The 17,103-nt window shown below is 37.5% G+C and overlaps 1 long non-coding RNA gene across 1 annotated transcript; it reads right to left on the bottom strand.

Annotated features, from left to right (window-relative positions):
• Nucleotides 1–1,530: 1,530 nt before the first annotated feature.
• LOC142158654 (uncharacterized) lies at nt 1,531–17,086 on the bottom strand. The gene is made up of 3 exons (XR_012692839.1): nt 16,893–17,086; nt 6,277–6,388; nt 1,531–2,006 (listed from the first exon to the last, which is right to left on the bottom strand). It is a non-coding gene; the product is annotated as an uncharacterized LOC142158654 (long non-coding RNA).
• Nucleotides 17,087–17,103: the final 17 nt, after the last annotated feature.

The following is a 17,103-nucleotide window of genomic DNA, read 5'->3' as shown; positions in this document are numbered from 1 at the left end:
GTTTCAGCAATGGGTTGGTTATCTCTAGAGGGGAGCCCGCTCGATGATTTTGCGAACCCCATTCCCTAGGGAATCTAACCCAGCACTAAACAACCTGGAGTTGATTTGTCATTAAGCAGGGGGACCCCTGCCGCGTGTCCTCCTGCGATATTTCCACCCAGCCCAGCTGGTTTGCCTAGTGCTGGTTATGTGAAAATTGGGGGGACCCCCACGCAAATTTTTCCCTGATTTTCATGCAACCGGCAGTAGGCTGGCAGGACTAGGATAATAGTGGTCGGGCGGGGGACCCCACACATTTCTTTTTTGAACATTTATCTATTTTTCAATTTTTGACAGCTGCCGAACCTCCGGCTTTATAGATAGCCAGTGTAACACGGGAGAGTTAGCTAAACACAGGAGTGTTTGAAATCGCAGCAAATCGCCAGAAATGACAAGCGATTTTGAAGATCAGAGTGAAAATCGCAGCTTAAAACATCTGGCGAATTGGGGACTAAAATCGATCACAATTTTCCGCGATTTTATATTGCTGAAAAAATCGGACCTTGATACATTTTCCCTATGATATTTTTTCCAAGGTTGTTGATTGCAGTCTTTGGAGGACATTGATGGAACAGGGATAAGCTGGAGTAAAAAGTAAGTTTGTTTAGGGTTTTCATTATATTCACAATGAGCAGGACAGGCAGTCAAGACATACACACAGAAGAAAGACAAAGAGAACATACACACAGAAAAAGACTGACAAGACATACATACACATTGAGAGCATAGGCAGAATGGAGAAAGACTGACATTATAGACTGTGAAAAAAACAAGAATCCTAGGATAAATTAAAAACAGTTTATTTGTCTGCTTTACCTATAGCAGCCCGTATTTCCATAGAGCTGAAAATGCGCACCAGTGCTTCTTTGACCCAGGTCTTCAGCATGTAGTTTTAGGTGTTTATGAACAGGCTCTGTACAGGTACAAAAAAATGATGGTGAGATAAACTCACTAACAGAAACACATCAAGGTATTGATGCTCAAAGCGTTCTTTCAAAAGTATCCCAATGCCTTTACATACTACAGTTGGGCTCCAAGATTGCAATCTGATATAACATATTAGTAGAGACGCGTAGACTGGACATTGCATTGCATCCGAAGTAGGAATCACACTCTATGTAAGTATAGTTTTGCTAATCCTGGGACTCGTATAGACTATTGTCCATCCTTTAAGAACTAATCTACCATTTATAAACCTTCCAATGTTTGGGGCTTCATGTCCCAGAGGACATTTTTACTGAGATATTAGAGCCTCATTTATGCTTCTAAAAATGTTGTTATATTATCACTTTAACATTCCCAAGAACTTTTTGCTTAAAAGGATATGTTTATATTGGAGTCTGAGATTCATCTAGAGAACTTGGTTTTCTCATGGGAGGTCATAAACAATTTATGAACAACACTGCAGTGTGAGATTTAATATATTTTATATGACTAAATGTGCTTTATATAAACAAATGAGGATTGATTTTATGTATCATAGACATGAGTGTTTATTGATTTTTTTTAATACTTTAACCTATATTGAACACAGTCTTAATTGTTTCTTTTGGGATTAAGCTAGGAGCAGCAACAACATAGAGTACAGGAATTGTAAACAAAAAAGTAGCAAAAATGACACTAAGGTCTGAGCAGCCAGAGGAGGTGGTTTCATAAATACAAGCTTGACTATTAGCAGTTACAGGAAACATATCAAAGAATGAGGTCAGAGCAGGAAACAAATTGGTGCAGTCAGTAACACTAGACCTGTAAAGTTTAGACTTGGCTGAAAAAACTTCAGAGCAAAGGTTAAGACAGGCTGCTATAATTCAAAAGAGAAATCTAGGCTAAGGTCAGGGAAGGTTGCAAAACTGCAGATACACAAAAATCCAAGAAAAAGTAATGCAGGCAGAGATCAGAACAGGGTCGAATGCCAGGTTAGAATACAAAGAATCCTTAGATGAACACTTTTCTCAGGTCCACTGCACCTATAATGGGTAAAACAGAGGGAGCCCAATTAGACAGTTCCTGGACGTTTATGTGATCGCATTAGAAACAAGCTCCCAATACCCGAGTAGTAGCAAGGCTGGACACATAGAATGTGAAAGGACAGACGCAACATACATGGCAGACACAGAAGACAGGTAAAGACTTACAGGACACAAACACAGTATGGAGAAACATTGATAGAGAGAGATACATTGAGAAGACAGAACGAACAAAGGAAAGATTGAAGTGACAGGTATACAACTAGTCTAGACAGCTACATGGGACATGGAAAGCAAAAAGGAGAGGGAAACAGGACAGACAGACACATTTCAAAGACTGGAGGACAGGACAAGTAGTAAAGGGAAAGACTGACACTGCACACTTTACTGAACAGACAGGTAAGATATGGAAAAAATAGCAGGACATGCACACAGGATGAAGACTAACAGGATAGACAGAGAGACACAACTTAGAGGCAAGGATAGATTGGACATAGGCCTCATCAGGAGTTTTCGAAACATAATTTCTTTGGAGGAATTGGATACTCATGATGCTGAGGCTTGCCAGTGTCCTGTTCTGGCCTATAGGAATCCAGACCCAGAATTAGTGTGCTCCCTGTTGGCTGGCCCCTTCTCAGAAACCACCACCTTATAGTAGTGCCGCATGAATCAGCCATCATCCGCCCCAACCCCTTTGCGTTGCTTTCATTGTGTGTGAGTGATTTCCAGTGGGAGAGTAGTAAGACTGAGTGTGTGTGTGTGTGTGTGTGTGTGTGTGTGTGATGTAATCTGCAAGCGCTATGACGTAGTGATGTATTGTGGGGTTGGTGGGGAGTTTTATTATACTATAGAGGATACTAATGCAATGTGGGGTCTCTCTTTAGATGTGGCGGCTAAGACTGGGACTCTTTAGGGAAAATAGGCCTATTTATTAAATGTGAATGCTATTGTTTGGGTGTCAGGGCTGATTCTATCAGAAATATGCTTATTTATTCAAGGTAAATGCTATTAAATCGATGTCAGCGATTTCTTGTGGGCGGATATACTTATTCGTTAAATGAGAATGCTATTGAGTTATTGTCAGTGCTGAATTGTGGAATAATTCCTATTTAATAAATGTGAATGTTTTTATATAATTTCTTGGCTGGTTGGTGTTAAATATGAATGTGATAAATTTAACTTAGGGTGCAATTGACATATTTGTTAAATGTGAATGATATTAATTTAATATTTGAGTTGGGTGGGAGAAGGAGGCCTATTTATTAAATAAGGGTGCTATTGATTTAATGTTGGTGCTAGTTGAGTGAGATGAGGGCCTAGAATAGTGATGGTCAAAAAGCAACACTAGGGCCGCATGGGGCCCTCTGAGACTTCACCTGCAGCTCTTTCCTGCTTTATTGTCAATTATTTGTTATAGCTTGTAACACTTGTCTAGAATGCCTGCTGATATGTTAATACAGATAGGTGATTTAATGCAGTGTTTAACTTTAAGGGTAATGTGCAGCCCTTTCGAATTTTAGAGTGACGCACTATGCGGCTCCCAAAGTATATCAGAAAAGCCACAAAAAGTGGATGGAATGATGGTGGTGGAGAGAGGTGGTGGAGAGAGGACCATAGTGATATTCTTGGACACTGGAAGCCGGCACCCCAGAGTCACCATCTAGCGGGGATTCATGTATTTGATTAAATGGTGTTTTACCATCTATATGTGGTAAGGATCCATCTGTACCGTTGTCCAGGATTGATTTTTAAGAAATGCATTTTGTTGTCTGTCTGTATTTTTATCCATTTTTTATACTGGTAATAAAGCCGTATCAGTGATTTTATACCCTCCTAGTTTATTTCTGTTGGTAAAAACATATTTTCCATTGAAATATAGTATTTCACCCAATATATTACAAAGGATGATTGGTTATATCTATGAGTGTGAGCTATTAAGAAATACTGCACCATAATTTGTTTTTATTTGTTTTTCTCATATGTGATACGTTGAATTACACTAAGAGGGTTTTCACTACGAGTAAGAGAAAGAACTTTTGTGAAGAAAACTGCACTACAAAGCAATGAGGAAATATATGACCTATACGTATTTATTCATTGATATATGAGGACATTATGTTATAGCGCCATCTTTCCATCCACTTTTGTGACATATGTGATGTTTATAAGACCTTCTGTGGATAGGGTCTTTGGATGAGAAGGGCTGCTGAACAGTCCTTTATTGCGCCTATATATTTTCAGTTCTATTGTTTTGACCAAAGTGTATCAGGTTTGCTATCACTGGCATAAAGTGTTCACATTTTGTTTGGCATTCCAGAAGGTTAATTGTACATATCCCTTTTCCAAACATGGATTGTCCATCATTCAAGACATTTGGCCAAGCAATAAGAAACTTTAAGACTTTAGAAGCAGATAGTGAAAGCTGCAAGAACAGGTAGGAGAGAAACTGTCTGACAACTGTCCGGGTTTCATTTGGGATTGTCCCTTGCAGTCAGAACATTGTTCCGACTGCAGGAACGGTCATGAGGTATGTCTTGCTTCACACTTCTATGTTCATGCCTCATGCACCTAGCAGTGATGTGTTTATAGGGAAGGGCATTGGAGGATAGTCTAGCATTGTCTAAAGCAAAAGCCTTGCCCCTTGCATGCTGGCCGCACCCTATCTGGAGGCATAGTAGCAACCAAACCAGCAATGTGCCACCACTGTATGGTGGCACATGAATTATCCTGTCTCCTTATGATTTGACGCCAACTAGGGACACTTTGGTCCCTACTTTCCAGGGCCACTTTAAATTCCCAATTCGTTCCTTGCTGATAGACTAGTACAAACTGACAGAATAGACAGGACACAGAAAAACAGGCAAGACAGGAGAACACAGACAATACAGGGAAAGGCCGACATTTATACAGACATGACAAGGGAATAATGACAGGACAGACAGACACAGGGTTAGAATATACATAAATGGCAGACAAAAGGGACCATGAAAGACCACAAAGATAGACAAACAGGATAGGGAATGACTGAAGGACAGGCAGACAAGATGTGGAAATATTAACAGGACATATACAGGCTGACAGGGCAGACAGGTGCACTGAGGGAACAATTAGGACAGAAAATTGGAATTTTCAGGCAAGCAAACTGACAGGTCACATAGTATGGTAATGGAAGGATAGACAGGACATAACACGCAGGCAAGACATGGAAAGACTAAAAATTTACTGGACCTGATTCATATTCAGACATACATCAGTTTGCGTAGCGTATATTAGGTGAAATGGATCCGCACATGCCTAGAAATTTACATTACGCCACTGAATGCAATTCCATGCAGTTCATGTTTGTACGTAACTGACACAACTGTCTAGGAATTGACGGGCGAAGCGACGCAGGAAAGAGGCAGACTAATGTAAGACTTGTACAGTAAAGGGCGTTCTGACGCTGATGGGGTCTATTCAAGTCCTGTGTTTGTCACGAGTGCACTTGTCTTCACCCTTATCTTATGCACCCACTACAGGTCAGGTGTAAATGCCGACTGAGAGTGATGACTGAAGCGGCATAGTCTTTGATTTAAAAATTACACGTATGTTTGCTACCAGCTGTCACAGAACAACTTTATGCGACTAAGTTATAATGCATCGAAAACATCTTTAGTTATGTAATATATGTATGTATATATATATATATATATATATATACATATATATCATTTTATTTTTAGAGTTAATATTTTATTTTATTTTATGATTAAAGAAATTTTTTATGCGTTATGATGTGAGATTTTATTGTACTTACGCATGTGCATATTCTTCAGTCTGTTCTGTGTGTCTATCTACGACAAGTACTGTTTAGGCAGAGAATACTTCCACCCAGATTCAAATCAAAATGTATCTTGAGATACACTTGGATTTGAATAGGGCCAGAACCATTCTCAAGATGCATGCTCTTGATTAAAATGCAACTATGTGCAAGTTGCGTTTGGACATGAAAAAGGCCCACAGATTGGACGGGGCAAAAATTAAAGGACAGACAGAACAGGGACTTGATTGACATGACTGGGATAGAAAGTTTCACATGGCAGTGAAATAAATAACAGATAAAGAACAGACATAGCTGATGCACAGAAAATAGAAACAACACTGGATAAACAAGCAAGACAGGGAAAAACTGATGGGACAAATAGGACTGGGAAAGGCTGACTGGACAAACAGACACTAGCAAGACAGACAGAATGGAACAAAAAACTGATGGGACTTATGGAAGTCCTACCTTGGAAGATTGCTGGAAACCTTTTGATCATATAGGGGTGGTGCACACAGCCCTTCTTTCGCACATCCATCTAGAAGCAATATCTCTTATCATAAAACATGCATGAGTCGTCCTAAAAGCAAACAATCATTGGTCAGTAGATCAGTGATTATGTGCAATATAAAGAGTACTATGACAAATAGTATAGTAAAATCTATGAGTAGAAGCGTTGGTCTAAATAGAAGCTTTTCTAACAGTCAGGCTCAAGGTGGAGCATTGGGATTTTGATCCCTATGCTGAAACAAAAACAAAATGTCACAGTGCAGGGTAGCTTAGAGGTAATGTTGCTCTGAATAATCTATCTCCTCATTGTATCATCATTACCACTTGGGTTTTCACAGAAAAAAAGAAAAGACAAACCACAATTCATTTTGCACATACTTTGGATACAAAGTCTTTATTTCTAGTGTCAGAACATTTTTAGTTTTTAATTAGTTTCTTAAATCTGCATGTATTAATGTGCTTTGCTCTAAAATGCATCAGCTGCACTTTGGTAAAAAAGTGCCCAAGATCCAATTACTGGTCTGATGAAGATGGAAATTACCTTGGAGGTTTTGTAAAAAAGTGACAGGAACTCATCTGAACTACCATTATGCATAACTTCTTGGGAGCAATGTCTCAATCGCATTACGGTTTGCGGGTCATAGTGACAAAAAGACTTTTTGGTCAACAACCGTTGTATAAATATAAATATATATATATATATATATATATATATATATATACATACACACTATGGACCTCATTTAGAGTCGGACGCAAAGTTCGTTTTAGGAACATCCAAAAAGAAACCCACTATCACGCATGTGCAGAAAGCACCAAATCCGCCTGCATCTTGGACGCAATTAACACTTGCGACAGCTTGCGACTCACTATGAGAGAATGGGAGGAACACGGAATTGTGAAGGTGTGACCTGTAAAAAAATCCTAGTCGCGGTGAGGTGCAGATGCAACACACATCAAAACAGGGCTAAAGCTGTGCGGCAGGAATTAGGTGGCACAAGCATTAGCTAGCTGCAAGAACTGCTTGCAGCTCGATAGGGTATTAAGAGTGGGACACAACTGGGGTTGCTTGCCACTCCTAGTACCCTACCAAGCTGCGGCACACTCCCACTCCTACACATCTTAAATGGACTTTGCATCCGACTCTAAATGAGGTCCTATATCAACAAAAGTATTTGGCCACAATTGTTAATTATTGAATTGAAGTGTTACAATCATACTCGTTTCCAGAGATGTAAAAAATCAAGCCATGCAGTCTCCATTTACAAACATTTGTGATACAAGAGGGGTCGTTCTGAAGATCTGAGTGACTTCAAGTGTGGTACAGTGATAGGATGCCACCTTTGCAATAACTTGGTTCATGAAATTTCATCCCTGTTGGATATTACATGGTCAACTGTAAGTGACAATATTAGAAAATGGAAGCATTTAGGAACGACAGCCACTCAGTTGCAAAGCAGAAGACCACGTAAAAGCATAGAGCGGGGTCAACGACTGCTAAGGTGCGTGGTACGTAAAAGTCGCCAATGCTCTGCTGATGCCATAGCTGAAGAGTCCCGAACTTCCACTGACATTAATGTAAGCACAATAACTGTGCGGCAGGAGTTTAATAGAATGGATTTCCATGACCGAGCAGCTGCATGCAAGCCTCACATCACCAAGCCCAATGCCAAGTGTCAGATGTAGTAGAGTGGAGTGATGTAAAGCACACCGACACTGGACTGTGGAGCAGTAGAAATGTGTCTGTGGAGTGACGAATCACGCTTCTCTGTTTGGCAGTCAGATGGGCGAGTCTGGGTTTGGCGGGTGCCGAAATAGCATTTCCTGCTTGACGGCATTATGTTAACTGTGAAGTTTGGTGAAGGAGGCATAATGATATGGGGCGGTTTTTCAGGTTTTGGGCTAGGCCAGTGGTTCCCAAACTTTTGCAGTTCGCGGCACCCTTAGAGTCTCCAAATTTTTTCAAGGCACCCCTCCAAAATAATTATTGAGCAGTCCTGTTTTAGAAGTAACATAGTAACATAGTTGAGGTTGAAAAAAGACACCAGTCCATCAAGTTCAACCTATTTTGGATCTCCTGCGATCCTGCACTTATATTTGAAATTAATCCAGAGTAAGCAACCGCCAATCTGTTTCAATTGTAAAAATCCCCCCAGACTCAATATTGCAGTCCTATTTTTACCCTATATCCACTACTATCCTTCATTTTAAATTAACGATCATATCCCTGGATACACGTTTCCGCTAAAAATTTGTCTAACTCTTTCTTAAACATATCTATTGAATCTGTCATCACAACCTTTCCTGGCAATGAATTCCATATCTTGACTGCCCTTACTGTAAAGAACCCCTTCCTTTGCTGGTTGTGAAATTTCCTCTCCTCTAACCTTAGGGGATGACCACGTGTCCTGTGTATGGTCCTTGGGGTAAAAAGTTCCCATGAAAGCTCTCTGTATTGACCCCTAATGTATTTGTACATAGTAATCATATCTCCCCTTAGACGCCTCTTTTCTAAAGTAAACATGCCTAAACTGGCTAACCTTTCCTCATAACTTAATGACTCCATACCCTTTATCAATTTTGTCGCCCTTCTCTGAACCCTTTCTAGTTCCAAATTATCTTTTTTATAGAGCGGTGCCCAGAACTGTACTGCATATTCAAGATGAGGTCTTACCAACGATTTATACAGTGGCAAAACTACACTGTCTTCCCTTGCATCTATGCCCCTTTTTATGCATGCCAATACTTTGTTTGCCCTTGCAGCTGCTGCTTGACATTGAGCACTATTGCTAAGTCTACTGTCTACGAACACTCCCAAATCCTTTTCCATTATAGATTCTCCCAAATTAATTCCATTTAATTTATAGATTGCGTTCTTGTTTTTGATCCCTGAATGCATAACCTTACATTTATCTGTGTTAAACCTCATATTCCATTTGGCCGCCCAATCCTCCAGTTTATTTAAGTCCCTCTGTAGAGAAGCTACATCTTGCTCTGATTTGATTACCTTACAGAGTTTAGTGTCATCTGCAAAAATAGAAACTTTACTCTCTAAACCATCACCAAGGTCATTAATAAATATATTAAAAAGGAGTGGTCCCAGCACGGAACCTTGAGGTACTCCACTTAAGACTTTTGACCAATTAGAAAATGTTACATTTATCACAACTCTCTGTTCCCTATTCTCTAACCAGTTTTCGATCCAAGTACAAATTTTGATTTCTAGACCCAGTTCCCTTATTTTGTAAACCAACCTCTTGTGTGGCACTATATCAAAGGCCTTTGCAAAATCTAAGTAGACCACATCTACTGTCCTGCCCTGGTCTAAGTTCCCACTAACTTCCTCGTAGAAACTAATTAGATTAATTTGACATGACCTATCCCTCACAAATCCATGTTTATTCCCACTAATAATTTTATTGCGTACCAAGTAATCCTGAATACTGTCCCTTAAAATACCTTCCAGTAGTTTCCCCACTATTGATGTCAGGCTTACAGGTCTATAATTCTCTGGTTGTGATCTCGTCCCCTTTTTAAACAACGGCACCACATCTGCTATTCGCCAATCCCTTGGTACTGAGCCTGATGAGATTGAATCTCTGAAAATTAAGAATAGCGGTCTAGCTATTTCCGAGTTTAACTCCATAAGGACCCTTGGGTGTATGCCATCTGGACCTGGAGCTTTATTTATCTTAATATTCTTCAGTCGCCTTTGGACTTCTTCCTCTGACAACCAAGTATTAATTAATGGCATGGTTTCATTTCCATTTTTATATATTACTCCTGCCATTTGTTCCTCTCTGGTAAATACTGAAGAAAAGAACGTGTTTAATATCTCTGCTTTTTCCTTAGTATAATTTATCAATTCACCCATCTCACTTCTTAGGGGTCCTATATTATCTTTTTTAATCCTTTTGCCATTTATATACTTAAAAAACTTTTTGGGGTTTGTCTTACTTTCTTTTGCAACGTGCCTTTCATTTTCTAATTTAGCCAATCTAATTTCCTTTTTGCATTGCCACTTGCCACTCATTAAGCACTGATTTGCAGTTCCTAACAATGAATTGCATGCCAGTCCTTCAGCATCAGTTAATTCTGTTTTTTTCCCCCTATTCTACTCTCTGATCCAAGAAAAGAGTACTTCCCATTTATCTTTACGTGAAAGGAGCCTGATAGGTAACTCTGAGTAAAGAAGACATAGATTTACAATCAGAGTTAGATAGTCAAAACTATTACCCATGGATCTCGTTGCAACTTCAGGAAAGCCAAAAACTTTGATTTTCACTGCAAAATAGACATATATATTTCTCCAGCAGATATTTATTGTGTAATTGGGATGTATGAACTCTCACAAGTCCTCTTAGAATAACTTTCACATGCTCAAAATTAGAAAACTAATGGCAGCTTTATTAACAATATATATATATATATATATATATATATATATATACACACAAGTTAACCCGTGCATGATACTCATGCATTCTAGTCAAATCAAGCTACTTAAGGTGTTAAAAAGGTTCTTGTCATGCATTTGGGCCATAGCCCAGGCCTCCTCAGGGGAAGAGCGTTACTTCCCGACGTAAGCGCCCTTTTTAACGTGGTTTTGTCCACATGTGACCACCTCATCATTTTTCTCCATCACCTCATCCTTCATCTTTATCGCCACATCTATCCAAATGTCTATCCAGACACAGGGATCTCTCTCAGCGGTCCTGAATATCACACTCCTCTCGCTCTGTCACCCCCGGCAACCACCAACCACACCCCACTGTCACCCCCGGCAACCACCAACCACTCCCAACTGTCATCCCCGGCAACCACCAACCACTCCCAACTGTCACTTCTCCTTCAAGAAATATATATATATTTTTTTCTAAATCTTTATAAACACTTTTAACAATTAACAAATTAAATTAACAAATTAAAAACATCTTAGTATACCAAATTTCAGCCCTTTCTGAATTTTTTTCCCACACACACTAAGAATTTAGTAGGTCAGTGTATAACTCCGCCCAGCAGGTGGCGCTGCAGCTTGGTTTTATTTTTTACAGACACACACACACACACACACACAGACAGACTAACACACGCCACTAGGCATATACATATATATATATATATATATATATATATATATATATATATATATATATATATATGAAATGTTGTCATTGTGTATTGTATCAGCAATTAGAGTTTTATGTATACACCTATACTCATGGAATAACTGGTTTTGTTGCTGTCAGATTTTTGTAACATTTCTGGCATTTCTAAAGCCAGTTGTTTAGGTGTTTTTAGCTAACTCTGATTATTATACCCTTTCCTTTTGCTATAGTTAACAATGACCAAACTAAAAAATGCGTTATCCGTTAAGATAGCCACACATATAGCAAACCACTCTGATTTCATGTGAACATTCTGTTTATTGAGCAGGTTAGTTGTAGTTATCTGTAACTTAATAACCTACTGGTTCATTTTCAAAATCAAATTGGACGATCAGATTGCATATTGTTTTGCGTGCTTAGGGTGATGATTATTGGATCAATGCCCAAGTTGGCACCGACTCTACATGTGTATTAGGGCTTCCAGCCTGCCAACAAATCCCCTCCTGAAATAATATAGCTCCATCACCTTGACAAGTACAGTAAGCCATAAAGTAAGCATGCAACATAAACGGCTCAATCGGCTACATTTAAAAGCCACAGAGTCTCTTTCATAATGATTTGGGTCCTGCTATGGAAATAAAGTAAACCGACATCTGACGTTCACTAACGCAATCATTTCCTATGTCACGTTATCATTTGATTGATAATCCAAATGTGGAAATATAATTTAAAGACATGATTCTACATTGCATTGCCCTCAAAATCCCTGGAATCAGTTTTTAATCCCTCTTAATTAACTATATATAAACGTAAATTCATACATCTAAAGGCAATGTAAGTGTTAAAGAAGATATGTGTTACTTCAAATACAAAACGTGTATATATTATAATAAATATTTAAAATTCTAACCTGCATCTTAATCTCCCAACCCTAATCTGACCTCCACCTCCCCCTTGTTCTGTTACTAAGGTGGTAGTTAATATGCCCATAAAGTCACATCTTTGCTTCTCTTTTCTTGTCTCATTATTATGCAAATATGCCAATATTTTGTCAATTTATTATGCCAGTATGTAACAATTCACACCACTAGTCTCATTCATTTTGTCAGTCTGGCTGCAAATGCCACTTCTGTGCATTATTGCAATACGAGAGCAGAAATATAACTGATACTAGTACCTTAATGTTTGAAATTCACTTTATACACATTTAATATACTCTTCATTCCTGACTCTGCGGTTTCTTATTACTTTTGATGTTCTTTTATTTTCTAATTAAGTAGAGTGGTTTTATATACTTCAAGCAGAATTGCCAGTCTTGGATGCTTATGTTCTATGGGAAGGAAACAGCCTGTCTCTAGAGGAGTTTCTGTGCAACAGGTGCACCCTAGTGTCAAAAGTGCTGAAAAGAGAACTCAATGTAAGCAGCTGCCTGGATTTTTTTTTTTTCACTTCCCAACATTTATACGTCAAATAACAATAAGATCTGTCTATATGTGAACCGAAATATATTTATTCGGTGCTTAAAACTGGAATAAAATAACATATACGATAAATTTATTCGTTTTGTCTATTATGTACACATAGTAATAACAAACATGACCATGTAATTTGGCATCCACTATTGACAGAATTAAATGAGATCAAAATTAGGTTGTTATGGATGCAACATAACTAACTCCATGTTGGCTTCTACCGGTGTAAAGTTAAACGGCAGCAGATCATTTTAGAGATCGATCTTTGTTTACAAATAGTCTTTTTCAGTAATACTCAGATCATCAATTCTGCAAGAAATTAGCAGCAGAGTTATAGGACTTTCAGTGTACGTTTACTTTAATGTATGGTAAAGTATGTCAGTACACTGAAACTCCCCTGCAAATTTACTACACAGTGTCAGCAGGTCAAATCATATTCTCATGGAACCCGATCACTGTATCACTTCGTTTTTCTCCAAATAATAACCAGTGACACCAAAAGCTCGCCTTCACTAGAAACTATTAATGTCACAATTATCAGTCATCCATGCATGTGAATTATGTGGATTGCAAGACTCCAAAGACAGAGTACGTACAGTATTAGTATTAATCTCATTTCTGTGTTGTGAATCATTTATTTGCATGTTCATTTGTTTCAGTTTAATACACGTGGCCGATATTTTATGAATGTTTTTATTTATAAAATTTTAATATATTAATGTAAAAAATCCACTGCATTATGTACTACATACGTTATACCTACGTCAGTTTAATAAATCTAATTTATAAGATTGATAATTGATCTATAAATGGGAAGTACATATCCATACATGTATATAATTCTACAGCAAATATGTTAATTTAAATATATAAATATCCACTATCCAAGCTATATGTAGAACTGATGTGATGATTTTCAAGTCGTCTCCACACGAAAGGGCTAATAACCGTTATCTTTAAAATAGCTGAATTAAATGCTGAAAAGGTGATTACATCCTACAGACTCTGCCAGGGAAACGGGCTAAATCCATTACTACAGCGCCCTCTTCCAAACATATTGTGTATGGACGTTTATATTCCTCAAAGCTAACACATTTTTTATTGGCTTTCAAACATTGATTTAATCACACATCTTCGCTAAGTGTCTAGTTTATTAGTAATATTATTTTATATGTTTACAGAGCGCGGCTATCTCCTTTGGTGACATTTAACACCGGTCAGTGGTGTTAATGACGAACGTCTCTTTGATGGTTGTGGTATCTGGATGGAGATTTCGGCGATTAAATCAGTCTTCATTGATGAAATCAGAGCAGGAGCACAATATTGTTAACAGGCATTTTAGAGGAAAGCTTCTCAGTATCTCTGGACTTAAGTTGTTCATACATCAAACAGAAAAAACTAATACTGCACAGATGGAGCAGAAGCATCTGAAAATGATTGATACACTATAGTAAAAGTACGTGAAGTCATAAATAATGCTAATAAAACATGTATGCCTCAATGACATCGTTTGTCCAATTTGTATATTAAGTAAATTATAACCGTTGTCATTTGTGCGATAATTTGCTCCCTAATATCCAACCTCATATCTAGGAACAACGTATATTCGTATTGTACTGCTGTGAGTCACTAAGGTAACATATCACTTCAGGCAACTGGATACTTTTACGTCGGCATACGGTAATTTGGGATCACCTGGCATGCGACTATATGTTTAAATTGTGTCAAAAATATGAAATAAATATTTCATTAGTTCTTTCAAAACTATCCTAAAATGCAAAGTTTAGTAAACCTTTAAAGTTTTAGTACAGTGAAGCAGAAACTACTATATTGCGTTTATTTAATTTTTTACTTCAGGTGTTTGCAATACTTCGTTCGGTGTAGTACAATAATTTTAAACATTCTTTTAATAGCATAAATGCATTGTTGAAGTCATTAGTATTCGATGTAAAATAATAAACAAATAAAAAGGATAGAATTATGAATTTAAGTACTGTCATAACAGCAATATAATATATCGGAAAGCAAAATCCAACAGCATAGATACTTTTGCAAAATCAGTCTAGAATTATCCAAAACGTTATAGTTTCTTCGCTTTTTAACTTGGACACAAACAGAAATTTCTGGCTGTGTGCATTAATTCTTTTCCTAAAAGTTATACAAAATCTATAATGTTTATTCAAAATCTAAAAGCGTTTTTCTCCAAAAAAAAAAAAAGTGCATTACTTCAAAGAAATGAAATTCTTTGCAAAATATTCCAATCCCGATTCTGTTTTAAAGGCATTTGCATTAATTCAGCAATAACTCACAACATACATATTGTGACCTATGTTATTAAACTCGCAGATCTTTGCTAGCAACATTTGACATGCACATGTTAAAAAGCATAATATCAAGTTATGATATATAATGAATAAAATGTATTAAAAATGCAATTCAAATACAAGCATGCATGTTAACAAGTTAATATATATATATATATATATATATATATATATATATATATATATATATATATAGCTATCTAGATATATTCATAAAATTTACAGATACTATGTGAAGGCATCTCAATAGATAATCGTTTTAAATGGTATCATAGGTGTAACCACACAGGCACATAATATTAATACATCTATGTAGCAAAACTTACTAAATAGTATACAATTATATTAACCCAACCTTTTGAATATACTTGCCTTCTGTGCTCTGACAAATCAGCCTCATTGCATAAGTAGAAAGAGGGGATGTGTAATTTCTGAAGTCTCCCTCACTGTAAATTTAACGGAGGATCTATGCTAATTCTCTGGAATTGATTTAGCTGTCTCAATCAAGTGTCTGAATCTTTAAGGCTAAGGAGAAATATATGATTAAAACTCTGAGACAAAGAGGAATGTTTTATTCAGATACTATAGGCTTGTATTGATTCTTCCATAGAAGCACTTAAATATAAATGTGTATAGCGACGGGAAAGACGCATTACTGTCTTAAAACATCTGATCTTGATTTTTTAAGCAATAATGAAAATTAGACAGGTGACTGAAGACGGTCATCCTTCTGGGGACTGGATATTAAGATTACCATTTCATGTAGATACTGTCCTGAGAAGTCGGGTAATCTTCCTTGAGACTCGATTATTAGCCATCTACACTCATTTTTTTTTTTGGAAGAGTGCACCTCCTACAGGCAACAACAGAGATATGTTTCTGCGGAGAGAAATCTCAAAACACGTAAGAAAAATGATTGTACAGCGCTATGTGCTTATTGTGGTGTGTCCTCATACTTGTGCGTGTGTGTATGTGTACACATACAGTCACGTCTTAAAGGATTGGAATTGGTAGATAGATAGATAGATAGATAGATAGATAGATAGATAGATAGATAGATAGATAGATAGATAGACCAATTCCTTTCCATTAAGATGTGACTTTATGTTACTCTGGTCTGGCACTTCAAAGAGCAATTACTAAGATGCCTCCTTGATTGTTTCTTGTCATTTGCTAATAGAGCCATGTGTTTTGTGTTTTACTTGTCCATCTATATTAGAAGTGGGGTCAGGTTATAGATTGTGCTTTATTCGTAACTAACCTGCTTTAGAAAAGTGAAACGTATGGACGTGACAATGATCACAGTTCTTAATAGAAAACAGAGCAATAGTACAAGGTGGAGGAAGAATAATTAGTGTTGATATGTACCAGCTCTCCTGTTTTCCCACTCACATACTGCTATTGACATTCTATGATCTAGACAATTATATATGTAATTCATATGAAAGTAGCTATACTTTATACCTGTTTGGTACATAAAGTATATACAACAGTACTTATAATATATATATATATATATATATATATATATATATATATATATATATATATATATTATATGTGTGTGTGTGTGTGTGTGTGTGTGTGTTTGTGTTTTGTTGCGATTCATAGAAGCTGCCATTTCTTCTCTGCAAGTGCTGACTGGCTAATGGAGAGAGAGAATTACTTACATTACACAGGCCTGCCCGGCTCCCCTCCCTCCTGCTTTCCCCTCTCATGCATGCAGAGGAGGAGGAGGAGGAAAGGAGGGTTACTCTGGTTATGCAGATGACACCACGGTGATGGACAGCTCCTTTTTCCAATGTGCCTTAGAAAACTCCAGCGCTGCTTTTTCTCTCAACTCCCTTTTCTCTCAACTCCTCACTAGTCCCTCCACCCACC

The sequence above is a fragment of the Mixophyes fleayi genome, chromosome 5, assembly GCF_038048845.1.
Source record: "Mixophyes fleayi isolate aMixFle1 chromosome 5, aMixFle1.hap1, whole genome shotgun sequence".
In the NCBI taxonomy this organism is placed as follows: domain Eukaryota; kingdom Metazoa; phylum Chordata; class Amphibia; order Anura; family Limnodynastidae; genus Mixophyes; species Mixophyes fleayi.
This window is presented reverse-complemented; position numbering and strand designations above follow the sequence as displayed.